Source organism: Chelonoidis abingdonii, chromosome 8, assembly GCF_003597395.2.
Source record: "Chelonoidis abingdonii isolate Lonesome George chromosome 8, CheloAbing_2.0, whole genome shotgun sequence".
NCBI lineage: Eukaryota > Metazoa > Chordata > Testudines > Testudinidae > Chelonoidis > Chelonoidis abingdonii.
This window is the reverse complement of record NC_133776.1, coordinates 38,507,367-38,520,726: the sequence shown is the minus strand read 5'-3', so window position 1 is coordinate 38,520,726 and position 13,360 is coordinate 38,507,367. Positions and strand designations below refer to the sequence as shown.

Sequence of the window (13,360 nt, the reverse complement as noted above, 5' to 3'; positions counted from 1 at the left end):
GACAGACCAGCGGACCCTCCACAGGCATGACTGCGGCAGCTCCACCGGAGCCGCCTGCTGCCCCCTCTGGCAAAATGCCAGCCACCAATAATCCTGGCGCCCTAGGCGATTGCCTAGGCCACCTAAATGGAAGCACCAGCCCTGACTGCAGAACTTCACGGGGGTGCTGTGAATGATGATTGTATAGCACTACATAAATACTAAGGGCTAGTCTACACTAGGAATATACAATGGCATAGCTACATCTCTCAGGGTTGTGAAAACTCCACACACCTGAGAGACACAGCTATAGAGACCTAACCCCCAGAATAGATAGTACTAAGCCTGTTGGTTATAGCCTTTCGGGGAGGTGGAGTACCCACACACATGAGAGAACCCCTTCTGTTGCGTGGGTAGCATCTACACTGAAGTGCTACAGCAGCCGCTAAACCCTAAGCATTATTATATTCTGTCAATGGCATCTATATCCTTTCTATTTCTTCATTAGAAGTAGAGCATTATTGGTTGTGCTGTAGACCTTAGTATCTTAACTGTGTAGAATTTTGCAGATCAAAATTGTGCTATATAATTAAGGACAGTGTCTGACAACAGTGTGGACATTATCTATCCATATTTTCCTTTAAACTTGCTGATAATGTTCTACTGTATTTTTTGCCACATAAATAACACAACTACATCAGATAACTATGTTTTGCAATGGTATTGACTCTAGCTTGCAATGATGCTGTGGATCATAAGACCTTGCTAACACTTTCTGGAATGAGCCCAACCATTCTGCTTACAAATACAAACTGAACTTTCCAAGCATGCATGATTTCAGTTTGTGCTACTGCTAAGATAAAGAACCCACTCCCAAAGATGTAGTGATTTTTCGTTGTGCCTGCTACCTCTTTCAAAATTCCTGTTCTGCTGGCTGTGCAGCTGCTGATCCTCATCTAGAGAACAGGGAGAGAGTCCTGCTCTGGTCCCACCTCTATTCTGGCCCCAGCTTCTGGCCCCAGCTCCACTCTTGGCCTCAGCTCAACCTCTGGTCTTGGCTCTGCACCTGGACATGACCTTGGCTGATGGCCCTGATTGTGGCTCTGCTCCCAGGTCCAGCACCACCCCCAGCCTTGGCCCCCAACCATAACCTCGCCCCAACCCCACTCCTGGCCCCGCACCCATCTCCAGTTGGGGCCCTAGCCTAAGCCCCTGACTCCTGGCTTGCTGTGGATCCGACCCCAGCCTTGGGTCCCTTAATCCTGTCCACACCCCTCCCAGGAGGGGTCCTGGCTCCTGACTCCTGGTTCCCGACTGTGGCTCCTGGGGCATGGGGGCACGATGTGAAAAGTTTGGGGACCATGAGGCTACACTCTTTTGTTTCTCACCCTCAAAGTCCTTTGCAGAGCTTGCTGATTTTAAGTTGAATCATTAATGAATCTCCCCCACTCCATGGATATCAAAGGGGTTCTTTTCCTTTCTTCTTATAGTCCAATAATGTGTCCTTTTGAAGTGCACACACAGGTACAACTCTTCACCCCACCCCACCCCATCGCCCCCTTGCTTGTTCTCCAGTATACGGGTGCCATGTTGCCTTCACATGCTCCCTTTAACTTGTTTTTAAATCAGCAGTTCCAGATAATTTGCATCCAAGAGTTTTAAAAGACCAAGCCAAGGAGCTTGCTGGACTGTTAACGTTGACTTTCAATAAGTCTTGGAGCTCTGGATAAGTTCCAGAAGCTTGGAAGAAAGCTATTGTTGTGCCAATTTTTAAAAAGGGTAAATGGGATGACCTGGATAATTATAGGCCTGTCAGCTTGACATCAGTCCCAGACAAGATAATGGAGCGGTTGACATGGGACTCGATTAATAAAGAATTATAGGAGGGTAATATAATTAATGCAAATCGACATGAGCTTAAGGACAATAGATCCTGTCTAACTAACTTAATATCTTTTCTGAAGGAGATTACAAATGTGGTTGATAAGGATGATAGTGTGATAGTGGACATAATATACTTGCACTTCTGTAAGGTGTTTGACTTGATACCACACAACATTTTGATTAAAAAACTAGAATGATATAAAATGAACTTGGTATACATTATATGGATTAAAAACTGGCTAACTGAGAGGTCTCAACATATCATTGTAAATGAAGAACAGTCATCACGCAGGTGTGTTTCCAGTGCAGTCCTGTAGGGATTGGTTCTTGGCCCTACACTTTTTAATATTTTTATCAATGACCTGGAAGAAAACATAAAATTCATCACTGATAAACTTTGCAGAGGACACACAAATTGGGGGAGTGGTAAATAATGAAGAGGACAGGTCACTGATTCAGTGCACTATTGTTCACTTTCTATATTGGGTGCAAGCAAACAAAATATATTTTAATATGGCTATGCATAAATGTACTCACCTAGGAACAAAGAGTGCAAGCCATACTTACAGACTGGAGGACCCTATCCTGGGAAGCAGTGACTGTGAAAAGATTTGGGGGTCAGAGTGGATAATCAGCTGAATATGAGCTCCCAGTGTGACAATGTGGCCAAAAATAGCTAACATAATCCTTGGAAGCATAAACAGAGGAATCTCATGTAGGAGTAGAGAGATTATTTTACCTCTGTATTTGGCCTTGGTGCAACTGCTGTTGCAATACTGTGTCCAGTTCTCATGCACACAGTTCAAGAAGGTTATTAATAAACTGGGTGGTTCAGAGAGGAGCTACAAGAATGATTAAAGGATTACACAACATGACTTATAATAATGGACTAAAAGAACTCAAGCTATTTATCTTAACAAAGAGAAGGTTAAGGATTGACTTGATTACGTCTACAAGTGTCTACATGGGGAACACATTTAATAATGGACTCTTCAATCTAGCAGAGAAAGGTAACATGGTAACAGCATGAGCCAATGGCTGGAAGTTGAAAATAGACATATCCAGACTAGAAATAAGGTGTACATTTTTGACAGTGAGGGTAATTAACTGTTGGAACAATTTACAAAAGGTCGTGGTGGATTCTTCATCAGTGACAACTTTTAAATCAAGATTGGATGTTTCTCTAAAAGATCTGCCCTAGGAATTATGTTGGGGAAGTTCTATGGCCTGTGTTATACAGGTGGTCAGGTCAGATGACCACAATGGTCCTTGCTGGCCTTGGAATCTATGAATCTGAGCACCTATGGTCCCCAGTGTTATCTCCCCTTTAGAAATCACGCATCAGAATGAACATTTGGATGGAATGGCCAAGCCATTGAAATCAATGCCTGGTGTTGTGAGAGTGGAAAGCAGCTGGACAGCTGTGTTTTTAATCTATAACATTAAAAATGAAAATTGTTTGGAGTACAATGTAACCCTCCCCCTGATATAGTTAGTGTGCTCCACGCCATCGCCACCTGCTGCTTATTTTCTCACTAGTTCTAACTGTATATATGATTTTTTTCTGGCTCCTTTAAACTGCAGTGCAGAGTCCAAGTGAAAACTGCATACCTGGCTATTGTCCAGAGTTGTAACTCAGTTGCTAGAACCTGTGGAGAGCTCCATATAATTTAATCTTGCCTTCTATCATGAAAGCATAGAAGGTATAAAGGTGTGTTTTTAAAGTAGCATGGCTCAATCCCAGCAAAATTCCAACACTGTTATTTTCTCCTTGGTATTATGAGTTTAGAGGGATTTTAATTAAATCTCAGGGAGGAAAATATGGCCATGTCTACACTTACCAGGGATGGACGCTGCTGTGATTGATGCAATGGTAACTCTTTTAGCAGGTCTAGTGAAATCAACTGCAGAGCACACTCTGGTCAACTCTGGTACTCCACCAGAATGAGAGAAGTAAGGTAAGTAAGATGCTCTCCCGTTGACTCAGTGCAGTGTAGACACCGCAGTAAGTCAACCTAAGCTAAGTTGACTCTAGCTACATTATTCACATAGCTGGAGTAGCGTAACTTAGGTCTACTTAGCCCAGTAGTGTAGACAAGGCCTATGCGCCAGTTGTGGGTTCACTAGAAATGCAGCATTTTGAGATGTCAGACTCTGGAATGGTAATGTTAAAATAGCATGCATAGGATTGGATATAACATTATATTTTAGTCTATGGCACGACTTTTCAACTTTCCTCTTTTAACACATTTATAAAATTTAAAAAGCCACAAAAGTTGAATCATATTTCTGGGCTCTCTTCATGCTTAAAATGAGGTTTTCAGCTGTCTCTTTACATTTTGGTAGTGATCTACAGCTGAAAATGATCATAAATGGGGGATATAATTAAGCTCCTGAGCCTGCAAAGAATTTTGCAACTTTATATGCATGTGAATAGTCCAACTGATATATGATAAAGAATGGAATCTTGATCTAGTTTCTTTTCTCAAACCAATTTTAGAGCTTTTGATTAATGGGTTTTTATAAGATACCTTGATTCCACCCAGTTTATTGCTTGAAAGTAATACCTTAAAATAATCTGAGTGCAGCAGGAAAATATTTATCTTCAACTCTGAATTAGTAATAATAAATTGGTTTATTTCTAAGATTAAAAATTAATCAGCCAAAGATGTGGAAACAACTGTCTTTGATCTTGGCATAATTGCATCTTTTTAATATGAATGAATGCACTAGTGTCCCAAGGGTACCTCTACTTAAATAATGAGTGGAGCTGGGTGAAACTTCACTATGAAACACAAAACTATTTGAAACTCCCCTGGTCTGGGGTTTCATTACAAACTTGAAATTCAGCCCAAGTTCCTCAAAAAGTTCATGAACCTGGCTCCAAGCGCATTTGGACAAATGAATGGTTTTGCAGAAAGAATTCAAGATGAGGCTGAATTGGAACTCCCTATCCAACCCTTTGAGCTTTGTGAAAGTGCAGATCTGGATCCTAGCTTCATGGCTAGTTGAATATGTGAGTTGTTTTGCTGCAAACCAGATGAACGGCAGCAGTTTCAGGTGGATGGGTCATTACACAAACTAAAAACTATTTCCCCATTCTAATTTTTCCCCTACTGTTACTCACACCTTCTTGTCAATTGTTTGAAATGGGCCATCCTGCTGATAATACTTAATTGATTAGTCTCATTAGAATTGGTATGGCAACCCCCATTTTTTCATGTTCTCCATATATATATATATATATATGTCTTTCTACTGTATTTTCCACTGGATGCATCTGATGAAGTGGGTTTTAGCGCATGAAAGCTTATGCTCAAATAAATTTGTTAGTCTCTAAGGTGCCACAAGTACTCCTTGATCTTTTTGATTTCTTGGGGATCATTCCACTCAAATCAAAGACTGAGAATAAAGTTTGCATGAATCCCTGTGATCCAAAACCACCAATTTATAGACAATCTTAATTCTACAAAATCTTATGAAATAGCAATTTTAGATTCCAGACCATAAAGCTACAATGAAGCTGAACAGTTCTATCTTAGATGTAAATGAGATATTTTACATTCAAAAAGATGTGTCAGCCCTGGATCTGAACTTCCATCAAGTATGGAGGTGTCTGGATCTGGGGTGAAATCCGGCCTCATTGAAGTTATTAGCAAAACTCTTATTGATTTCACTGGGGAGATGATTTCACCCATGGTGTTTTAATTCAGCTCTGTAAAAAGGAAAGCCTAGCTTCAAATTATGTTTCTATTTTTCAGCAGAGGTCAGAGATGTACAGCCCTACCTACTTACAATATAAACTTACATTGGTGTAGCTGAGTGTAGCATTTGGCCTGCTGACTTCAGTGGAAGTTTTCTTGAATTAGGGATGAGAAAAATGAAAGGACTTTGGGATTTGACCCCATAGTAAATGCAGTATGTAAACTTCTTGGTCTTATGTACAATAACATTTTTACAATCTATTTATGTACCTCAGGCCTTGTCGACACTGGGTTTGTAGTCACTGTTGTAGTTATGCTGTGTCGGTATAGACATGCTGCAATGATGGAAATGGTGCCCAGTGCAACTTACTCTGATTTAAATAGCGTGTGTGTGTGTGTGTGTGTGTAGGTGGAGAATTAATGTAGATGGGGAAGATTGTAGAGCTCTTACTCATACTGGTGAGTACTTACTTGGAGAAGTAGTCCCAGGCAGATAATACAGAGAATAGGGTGAGTCATCCTCCTCAGTAAATATGTTGATCATTATAATAAACAGAACATTGTCTGAAAATGAACTTCTCACTCCCTCAGGATTTGATATTTAGGTCTTGAAACAGTCCCACATTCTGAATTTTTTAATTAGGCAAAACTACTGAAGATAACGGGAGTTTTAATTGATTAAGAACTACAGAATTTAGCCTGTATTTAGTACGTGTCATTTCTAGTGGAACTTGCAGGAGAAGGGAAATGTTGAGTATGACACCCTTTGGCCTTATCTAATAGTTCTCTGTTTAAATATGACTTTTGAATGTCTATCTTTGGGGGCAGCAACACCTTCACTCTGTGAACAGCAAGACCCCAAAGAAAAATATTCTCCTGCCAGTGCTGGCTACAAGTCTCAGAGAGCCAGGAACTTATTTCTGTGAACAAATCAAAGGCCTATTATCCCATCCTCTCAACCATCCACTGAATGAATGAACAAAAACCAACAGCAAGAGCTGTTCTGAGCCAACAAGAACTAAAGAGCTAGCATCAGTTGGTAACCCTTCTAATTTCAGCCCTAGCAATCTGTCGCCCAAGCAGGGGAGAATTGAATAACACAGTTAAAGGGAAGAAGATATAGTTATTTAGACTTGATAATTAAGCCTGTTATGAATGAGGATTATTATTATAATTAGTATTGATGAACATGAGTATGAAACAAATGGGGCACCGGGGTATTGTTTTTAAAAGCATCACACTTCCTGCACATGCAGGCTTGCTCTCCAGTTCAGCAGATGCATGGCTAGTTCTTATTGCCTTCTTGGGACATCTCAACCCACAGTGTAAGTAAAAATAGAAGGAAGTGGCTTGTGTGACAGGGAAAGGGAATTATTATTTGACACCATCATAAGTGTTTATGTCGCGATGCTTTGCTTCAACCCAGACCAGTGAGAGATTGTGTTGCCATCTGCCTTGCATCTTTGGATGCCTTAAATGCCATGCTAATATGACTCACAGCCTGGACACCAACAGCTTGCATACAAACATGCAGGTCACACCCTGGCTTTCACCACCCAGTTACTCTTTGCAGCATGACCCCAGCACCCACCCAGTCCTGAAATTGTCTGCAAGCAATGTCCAGCCCTCTTCTGGAACTCACTCAGATTATAGTCAGTTTGTTGCTCCTTTAAAGAGACAACACATTACAGTTTGTTAGCTTAACTGGGGTTAATGCACCTTTCCCTTCAATCAATGCACTGAACTGGTTTATATTAAAAGTGAAATAAGTTTATTTAACAAAAGGACATAGGATTAAGTGACACCAAGTATAAGGAATTAAGATAGAAATATATTTTTACTTTTGTTTGCTTCTAATCCTTTCTAAGACTAAACCCTGATCTAACAAATTAAACTCTCTTCTGCAAAGAAGTGTTTTCAACCAAATCTCTTTTCCAGCATGGCTCACCAGACTTTCTGGCCAGGACCCTTCGCAGATCTCAGTGCTTGGTTCCTTTGTCTCTTCAGGTGAAGAATGCCAAAATGGCTTTTTCTCTCTGTTTACATCTTCCCAAAATTCCCTGACCCTGCTTCAAAAGGCAGGAAGGTTTCCCATGGGTGCAGTCTGCAATCACCATCAAGATTGCTAGGTAGTGTTCTTTCCCCATGTGCTCTCCTTATGGCTTTGTTTGCCTTGTATGTAAATGTGTTTTAATTTGTCTTTGATCACATCTGCCTAATTTACATTGGAAACCCATTCAAGCAGGCAGAACTACATTCCTTTGTTTGGAACAGGTGTGGCTTAGGCACTGTTTGACAAATGCATGTTAAAAACATATTTGCAGCATATTTCAATATAGTCCTTTGTGGACTGACCATGCATACATCATGTCAGAATCTTAATGATCAGTGGGTCATTAGTTTTCCAATGATATATTACATGCCACCTTTTGGGTATATGTTATGACAACAGTGTGTCGGAGTGCACTGAATATGCCAGGCCTGATAAGAGGTGCTGACACAGAGCAGGGAACCACCATGGGCTTCTGTGTCACAGATGTATAAAGATACATGACATGACTGATGAAGACGATGAGTCAATATGTATTAGTGAAAGCTTGTTTTAGTTGTACAGTACCACAAGTGTGCATGAGGCCTTACAGATGTATAAAGATATTTCCCCTGGCCAGAAAGAATTTACAATCTAAGGCTACTCTCCTGCAAATAGATATATAAGCACGAACCTTTATTCCCATTTTAATTCCATTGGCACATCTATTTGCATGATCAAGGTCCAGGTCACACATAATACAAGTGATACAGATAAACAAAGGGAAGAAGGAGGGGAAAGAGAATAAGGGTTACACCAGTAAGGTCAAGTGGATGCTGTGGTTAAATTACAAAAGCATCCAGATCCTCCCACATTTCATAAAGTTGTTTATGATTGTCATAATGTTTTTCGCAATGGTTGAAATGTGCAGAGAAAATGCTGGGAGGAGAGAAGTAATAGAATTCATGTGAGTTAAAGAGGAGAGGTAGATGGAGAGGGAGAAACTGAACGAAGGAGTATGGGACAGAAGGGATGTGATGCAAGGTGAGCAGAAAAGAGTACGGTAGGCAGCAAAAGTCATGCTGGTGGGTGAAATGGAGGTGCTGGCAGGAGTGGAAGAAGACAGGAATTGTGGATCTGGGCCTTGAGTTAGAAGAGCGGTCTGTGTACACACAAAGTATGGGTCCAAGGGTGGGCCCACCATCTGAGAATGCTGGAGGAACAGGAAACAGCTTTGATGGACAGAAGTCAGGACCTCCATGAGCATGTTTGTGTGTGTGTGTAGGGGATCCTATAGCTAGATTGGATCCAGGCCCCATTTAGTCTTGATCTATCACTAGGTGCTGAGGCTGCCTGGAATCCAATGTCCTTGGGCAGCTTGTGCTGCTGGTGTGAGGAAGAAGGGGAATAGGGCAAGCAGACTTGGCTCTCTTTTCTAGTCTCTGGCTGTTGCTGGAAAATAGAAGAGTGACATAAGTGACGCATGTCCAGGAAGAACAGAAGTGTATAGTGACAACATTCCAGGCAAGCTGGTGTGCAACTATCATTCCAGACTGTAAAGAAATCCAGAGTAAAGGTAGGGGCCCTGATTTTCAGTTCATTCACACTTGTGTAAGTTAAGAGTAAATCCAATGAGGTCAAGGGAGTCACACTGATGTAAAACTGCTGTAAGTGAGACTAAAATCAAGCCTAACAGCTGTAAGATAAAATAACATTATTATGTGTATCGCAGGACTGCCTAAGAGCCCTAGTCATGGACCAGGCTCCCACAAGGCTAAGTGCTGTACAAATGGAGAACAAAAAGATGATCGTCTCTGCCGCAACAAGCTTGCAAACTAAGTAGAAGCTTACAATCTAAATAGGCCCCTTCCTACTGATTGATACCCTTCAGATCAGCTAGTGTTCTTGGCATTTGAATTCACTCTACATCAAGAGTTAAGTAACTAAATTATCACTCAACCATCCTCCATTCACTAAGCTATTACAGAGACTCATTGAGGAGAAAGAAGCATCTTACAGCCATGTTTTCTTCCAGCTGAAATGTGATGCAAGCCGATGACTTCAGGGAAGAAGATGTACTTTACCAACTCCTGAATACTGAATTTCCTGGGTGTGTCCAGTTCTTGGAATATAACTACATGTTACTGTCATGTGCCATAATCACAATTTCATCCTCATGCCTATTCATTCATTGGCATCTCTCTCCTGGCATGTGTTTTGTGCATATGTTTTTAAAGGACAGTTTGTGTGAAATACAGTCCTTTCTTTTTTCAAATTGCCAATTGAAGTGATACTATTCCTATGTTTTCATTGGGCTATAGTATTCTTCACTTCCTCTCCTAGGCTGTTGTGTAATGTTGGTATGTGTTGTTCCACAGCTGCCATGACTGGAATGACTGAATTTTAAGTGTGTTTGAACTCCCTGGCCCTGTAAATAAAGATTGCCTCCTGAGAACAGCATAGCCAACCCCAAACATTCAAAAAATCATGAGTCAAGCCCAAGAAGATGAAATTGTGGATTTTTAAAATATGTTTTCTGGTTTCTGTAAGATTTGTTTTTGAGCTTTTCACCACAACAACTTAATCTCTGTTTTCAGATTTAAAGAAAGTATCTCATACTCACCTGGCTCCGAAGCTGGTGCTTTCGGAAAAACACCTGTTCTCACAAGACTCAAGATAAAATCATGTGAGCTGGCAACATTGTGAGAGGTGCCCTTCAGTGATACTTGAGGACATTCAGCACCTTGCAGGATCAGGCCTTTAGGATCCTTAAAGACGAAAGATGCTATATGTAAATGCCAGATATTATTTTTACTAACATGAAATGGTGACAGGAGTTAACCTGTACCATGATGAAAGCTATTCTACAAACATTTGGGTAAAGCATAGCTCATCAAAGCCTGTCTTTGAAAAAATAAGATTGTAAGTTGGAGTTTCTATCATTCTAAAATAACTGCTATTTTCATGGTTTAAGTGCCATCTGTTTAATTAATTGTTACTTCCAGTGAAGTGGGCTGTGAAACAGCTGGGTGAAGAAATACATAAACCTAAAAGAATTAGTATATTAATGTCATTCTTGTCTGTTCTTAAATATTTTGAGAAAAGGGAATTTACTCATTACATGTGCTTGTAAACTCAGCCAGGAGTTGAATTTGGACCAGAGAGTAATGGTACTCTTCTAACCATAACATACATAAAATGCATCCATTTGGGACAACAAAGTAAGACTGTGCTCTCTGTTGATTGTATAGCTGTTCAAAATATGATTGTGTATTCCCCCTGTACTACACTGGTTTCTTCATGACTAGGATTAAAAATAACTGGTGGTAAACTATAGTTAGAATTGACTGTGTAGATCTTCATAATATGATACTTTTTCACCTTTCTTCATATTTTGATGATCACTGAAATTGTTAACAATGTTGATACTTAAAGTTTCATCATTAGCATCTGAGATGGTATCCACTAAAATGAACAGGCTTTTCATATCTCAGAACTATTGTTTCAGACTCTCTGTAAACTCAGGCAAATTGCTGTATTGGGTACACTTGGCTCACATTTTCAAAATTTTTTTTGCAGCCATAACAACCAAAGATCTGTGGGTGTGGTTTTTTTTGGTTTTGTTTTTTGTTTTTTAGATTCTGGAGAACTGAAGGCAGCCTCAGAGAGGATGGGGTGGTATGCTACATCAACATGACTCCCCAAAATTTGAGTCTTTATCTCAGCAGCTGTTGGCAGTGTGGATGCTTAGTGAAGAAGTCTATGAAAACAGTAATGAAACTTTTAAAGTTGTGAACATTAAGATATTTATACACAGAGTTGCAAGGGGGATGTTATACACATAAGAACAGCCATACTGGGTCAGACCAAGCCATGCTGTATCTAAACACAGAATGTTGCAACACCTTTATCATAGCAATCACAACTGTCTTCAATTTTAATGCCTTTTCTCAAATATTGGGTGATAATGTCAGCATATAATGATCATACAAAAGTGCTCTCTGCACATTTTACTGCAGGTTAAACAAAAAAGGCCTTTTGTGAGTCTTGTGTTTGAATCTAGCTTCTCTATTTTGTCCATATATTTCCTATTTGTCTTGGTACCATAAGCATTCAGTTCTATATTTTGCAGTGTTCTCTGACATATCTTATAATATAAAATAGAATGGTACAATTCTGAAGTCTATTTAAATGTGCTAGTACTTGATTCAACCTTATACTCTCTCTCAAGTCTTTAACTTAAGATCCTCGCTTTAATATTACATTGAGATGTTCTGAGAATTCATTGAATTGAAGTTACTCATTTGTCAGGCTGAGAAAAATCCTAGTTACTAGCAATGCAATATTCCAGGGGTAGGCATCCTATGGCATGGGTGCCGAAGGTGGCACGCGATCTGATTTTCAGTGGCACTTACACTGCACGGGTCCTGGCTGCCTGTTTGGGGGGCTCTGCATTTTAATTTAATTTTAAATGAAGCTTCTTAAACATTTTAAAAACCTTATTTACTTTACATATAACAATAGTTTAGTTATATATTATAGACTTATAGAAAGTGACCTTCTAAAAACATTAAAATGTATTACCAGCATGCAAAACCTTAAATTAGAGTGAATAAATGAAGACTTGGCACACCACTTCTGAAAGGTTGCCGACTCCTGCAATATTCCATTGTCTATGATGTTTCTGATACAGGTTTTCAGCTTTCCAAGTGGATATATCCTCCAGTCTATACATAAAAGTCAGTCCTATTAACGTTAGCTAGGAGAAACGTGGGAGTCATTCATGCTTGTCACAGTAGTAAGGCTTGTATTGTCTGTATTATATAACCACTACAGGGCAATATAATCTCACATTTGAGCAGTACTGAAATTCTATCAGTGTGCAAAAGAGGTTGTTGGAAGACAGACTAACAGTATTAAATTTATCCTATTGTGTGTCTGCATCTAACATTAATCTGCAAACCAATAAACGCAACAAAATAGTTAAATTATTAGTCACATCCACTGCCAAAATTCATGTACACAGCCTGCTTACTATTTTGCTACTGCTTACCCAGTATGTCTCTAAAATAATAGTGCTTTCAGTGGTTTGATGTACAAAAGTACTTAAAGGGAATAAATGCAACAAGCTCTTGCCCATTGTAAAGTAGCTGCAGGCAATATAGTAGTGGTCAGCATAGTCTATGAGGGCGCAGTCAGGACTGGAGGCCTGGGTCCCTTTCTCAGTTCTTCCACAGATTCACTGTGGGATCTTGGGGAAGAGAATATTAGCTTTTCGTTTTCCATTTAGAGAAAGGGGATCATGATAACTATCTCCTTCATAAAAGACATTGACAGACACAGAGAAAAGCATCATCTCAGAACATACAGTTATTTGTATTCTTTACACAAGCTTTTTCATCACTTTAGTCTAAAGGGCATCCAAATGTTCTCTGTAAACTTGTTACTTTCGTAACAAGCCAGTGATGTGAGATGAGTGATTAAAATGATTTGTTTGCTGCTTCAGATGTGAAACTAGATTTAAGTTGTAGGATTTAGGAAGTGTCCCATATTCAAAATCAATTTAGTGAATGTTTTCATAGTCCAATCTCGAATAAATGAATTATCAGGATGCATCTATCAACGGTGCCTGATTCTTGCTCTGAAACTGTAGAACATAGAACTGATGTGTGTGGGGAAAAAAAGAACTAGATAAGTCCATGGAGGATGGCTATTAACCAGTATGGGCAACGATGCACCACCATGCTCTGACTGTCCTAGCCTC

General features: G+C 39.8%; 1 protein-coding gene across 1 annotated transcript in view; it reads left to right on the top strand.

The window, feature by feature from the left end:
• Positions 1–9,799, top strand: part of MOGAT1 (monoacylglycerol O-acyltransferase 1) — a 75,230-nt gene extending 65,431 nt beyond the window's left edge. Inside the window, exon 7 of the mRNA XM_075068975.1 lies at positions 9,329–9,799. The gene's annotated coding sequence lies outside the window, so the exon portion shown is untranslated. The remainder of the gene's footprint in view (positions 1–9,328) is intronic.
• Positions 9,800–13,360: the final 3,561 nt, after the last annotated feature.